Genomic DNA, 4,666 nt, shown 5'->3' on the forward strand with positions numbered 1-4,666 from the left:
TGCAGAATCTTAAGGACATAGCTCATGTCCAAGGCACCTAAGCCAGCTAAAAAGTCATTAATCGATACCTAAATCTTGAATTGTACTATTTCTTACTGGCTATTACATCAACTTTGAAGCTTCATCTGTGTTCTACTATGGTGCTTTTAGTGTCTCCGCATTCCGCAGCACGCGACATAGCTTTGCATTCGATAAGTACAACCGTTTCAGAGAGAAGAGCGGCCAATGTGACGATCTGGCTTTAAGTCGATTCGATAACAAATGACGAAAACGGACGGATTTCTCAGGTTTTTACTACATATGAACACTTTTCACATTCTCCCATGTAACTCGGCTGCTAGTCCTCCTTTCATGCAGAATCATAAGGTCCTAGCTCATGTCCAAGGCACAAAAGCCAGCTAAAAAGTCAATAATCGATACCTAAAACTTTAATTGTACTACTTCTCACTGGCTATCACATCAACTTAGAAGCTTCATCTGCGTTCTACTATGGTGCTTTTAGTGTCTCCGCATACTGCAGCACGCGACATAGCTTTGCAGACGATAAGTACAACCGTTTCAGAGAGAAGAGGGGCCAATGTGACGAACTGGCTTTATGTCGATTCGATAACAAATGACGAAAATGGACGGATTTCTCAGGTTTTTAATACATATGAACACTATTCACATACTCCCGTGCAACGCGGCTGCTAGTCCTCCTTTCATGCAGAATCTTAAGGTCCTAGCTCATGTCCAAGGCACCTAAGCCAGCTAAAAAGTCAATAATCGATACCTAAAACTTGAATTGTAGTATTTCTCACTGGCTATCACATCAACTTAGAACCTTCATCTGTGTTCTACTATGGTGCTTTTAGTTTCTCCGCATACCGCAGCACGCGACATAGCTTTGCAGACGATAAGTACAACCGTTTCAGAGAGAAGAGCGGCCAATGTGACGATCTGGCTTTAAGTCGATTCGATAACAAGTAACGAAAACGGACGGATTTCTCAGGTTTATACTACATATGAACACTTTTTACATTCTCCCGTGCAACTCGGCTGCTAGTCCTCCTTTCATGCAGAATCGTAAGTTCCTAGCTCATGTCCAAGGCACCAAAACCAGCAAAAAAGTCATAATCGATTCCTAAATGTTGAATTGTACTACTTCTTACTGGCTATTACATCAACTTTGAAGCTTCATCTGTATTCTACTATGGTGCTTTTAGTGTCTCCGCATACCGCAGCACGCGACATAGCTTTGCAGACGATAAGTACAACCGTTTCAGAGAGAAGAGCGGCCAATGTGACAATCTGGCTTTAAGTCGATTAGATAACAAATGACGAAAACGGACGCATTTTTCAGGTTTTTACTACATATGAACACTTTTCACATTCTCCCAAGCAACTCGGCTGCTAGTCCTCCTTCCGTGCGGAATCATAAGGTCCTAGCTCATGTCCAAGGCACAAAAGCCAGCTAAAATGTCAATAATCGATACCTAAAACTTGAATTGTACTACTTCTTACTGGCTATTACATCAACTTAGAAGCTTAATCTGTGTTCTACTATGGTGCTTTTAGTGTCTCCGCATACCGCAGCACGCGACATAGCTTTGCTGACGATAAGTACAACCGTTTCAGAGAGAAGAGGGGCCCATGTGACGATCTGGCTTTAAGTCGATTCGATAACAAATGACGAAAACGGACGGATTTCTCAGGTTTTTACTACATATGAACACTTTTTACATACTCCCGTGCAACGCGGCTGCTAGTCCTCCTTTCATGCAGAATCTTTAGGTCCTACCTCATGTCCAAGGCACCAAAGCCAGCTAAAAAGTCAATAATCGATACCTAGAACTTGAATTGTACTACTTCTCACTGGCTATCACATCAACTTAGAAGCTTCATCTGCGTTCTACTATGGTGCTTTTAGTGTCTCCGCATACTGCAGCACGCGACATAGCTTTGCAGACGATAAGTACAACCGTTTCAGAGAGAAAAGCGGGCAATGTGACGATCTGGCTTCAAGTTGATTCGATAACAAATGACTAAAACGGACGGATTTCTCAGGTTTTTACTACATATGAACACTTTCCACATTCTCCAATGCAACTCGGCTGCTAGTCCTCCTTTCATGCAGAATCTTAAGGACATAGCTCATGTCCAAGGCACCTAAGCCAGCTAAAAAGTCATTAATCGATACCTAAATCTTGAATTGTACTACTTCTTACTGGCTATTACATCAACTTTGAAGCTTTATCTGTGTTCTACTATGGTGCTTTTAGTGTCTCCGCATTCCGCAGCACGCGACATAGCTTTGCATTCGATAAGTACAACCGTTTCAGAGAGAAGAGCGGCCAATGTGACGATCTGGCTTTAAGTCGATTCGATAACAAATGACGAAAACGGACGGATTTCTCAGGTTTTTACTACATATGAACACTTTTCACATTCTCCCATGTAACTCGGCTGCTAGTCCTCCTTTCATGCAGAATCATAAGGTCCTAGCTCATGTCCAAGGCACAAAAGCCAGCTAAAAAGTCAATAATCGATACCTAAAACTTTAATTGTACTACTTCTCACTGGCTATCACATCAACTTAGAAGCTTCATCTGCGTTCTACTATGGTGCTTTTAGTGTCTCCGCATACTGCAGCACGCGACATAGCTTTGCAGACGAAAAGTACAACCGTTTCAGAGAGAAAAGCGGGCAATGTGACGATCTGGCTTCAAGTTGATTCGATAACAAATGACTAAAACGGACGGATTTCTCAGGTTTTTACTACATATGAACACTTTCCACATTCTCCAATGCAACTCGGCTGCTAGTCCTCCTTTCATGCAGAATCTTAAGGACATAGCTTATGTCCAAGGCACCAAAGCCAGCTAAAAAGTCAATAATCGATACCTAAATTGACTACATCTTACTAGCTATTACATCAACTTAGAAGCTTCATCTGTGTTCCACTATGGAGATTTTAGTGTCTCCGCATACCGCAGCACGCGACATAGCTTTGCAGACGATAAGTACAACCGTTTCAGAGAGAAGAGAGGCCAATGTGACGATCTGGCTTTAAGTCGATTCGATAACAAATGACGAAAACGGACGGATTTCTCAGGTTTTTACTACATATGAACACATTTCACATTCTCCCATGCAACTAGGCTGCTAGTCCTCCGTTCATGCAGAATCATAAGGTCCAAGCTCATGTCCAAGGCACAAAAGCCAGCTAAAAAGTCAATAATCGATACCTAAATCTTGAATTGTACTACTCCTTACTGGCTATTACATCAACTTAGAAGCTTAATCTGTGTTCTACTATGGTGCTTTTAGTGTCTTCGCATACCGCAGCACGTGACATAGCTTTGCAGACGATAAGCACAACCGTTTCAGAGAGAAGAGGGGCCAATGTGACGAACTGGCTTTAAGTCGATTCGATAACAAATGACGAAAATGGACGGATTTCTCAGGTTTTTAATACATATGAACACTTTTCACATACTCCCGTGCAACGCGGCTGCTAGTCCTCCTTTCATGCAGAATCTTAAGGTCCTAGCTCATGTCCAAGGCACCTAAGCCAGCTAAAAAGTCAATAATCGATACCTAAAACTTGAATTGTAGTATTTCTCACTGGCTATCACATCAACTTAGAACCTTCATCTGTGATCTACTATGGTGCTTTTAGTTTCTCCGCATACCGCAGCACGCGACATAGCTTTGCAGACGATAAGTACAACCGTTTCAGAGAGAAGAGCGGCCAATGTGACGATCTGGCTTTAAGTCGATTCGATAACAAGTGACGAAAACGGACGGATTTCTCAGGTTTATACTACATATGAACACTTTTTACATTCTCCCGTGCAACTCGGCTGCTAGTCCTCCTTTCATGCAGAATCGTAAGTTCCTAGCTCATGTCCAAGGCACCAAAACCAGCAAAAAAGTCATAATCGATTCCTAAATGTTGAATTGTACTACTTCTTACTGGCTATTACATCAACTTTGAAGCTTCATCTGTATTCTACTATGGTGCTTTTAGTGTTTCCGCATACCGCAGCACGCGACATAGCTTTGCAGACGATAAGTACAACCGTTTCAGAGAGAAGAGGGGCCAATGTGACGATCTGGCTTTAAGTCGATTCGATAACAAGTGACGAAAACGGACGGATTTCTCAGGTTTTTACTACATATGAACACTTTTTACATTCTCCCGTGCAACTCGGCTGCTAGTCCTCCTTTCATGCAGAATCGTAAGTTCCTAGCTCATGTCCAAGGCACCAAAGCCAGCAAAAAAGTCAATAATCGATTCCTAAATGTTGAATTGTACTACTTCTTACTGGCTATTACATCAACTTTGAAGCTTCATCTGTATTCTACTATGGTGCATTTAGTGTCTCCGCATACCGCAGCACGCGACATAGCTTTGCAGACGATAAGTACAACCGTTTCAGAGAGAAGAGCGGCCAATGTGACAATCTGGCTTTAAGTCGATTCGATAACAAATGACGAAAACGGACGCATTTTTCCGGTTTTTAATACATATGAACACTTTTCACATTCTCCCAAGCAACTCGGCTGCTAGTCCTCCTTCCGTGCGGAATCATAAGGTCCTAGCTCATGTCCAAGGCACAAAAGCCAGCTAAAAGGTCAATAATCGATACCTAAAACTTGAATTGTACTACTTCTTACTGGC

The sequence above is a fragment of the Schistocerca gregaria genome, unplaced genomic scaffold, assembly GCF_023897955.1.
Source record: "Schistocerca gregaria isolate iqSchGreg1 unplaced genomic scaffold, iqSchGreg1.2 ptg000205l, whole genome shotgun sequence".
NCBI lineage: Eukaryota > Metazoa > Arthropoda > Insecta > Orthoptera > Acrididae > Schistocerca > Schistocerca gregaria.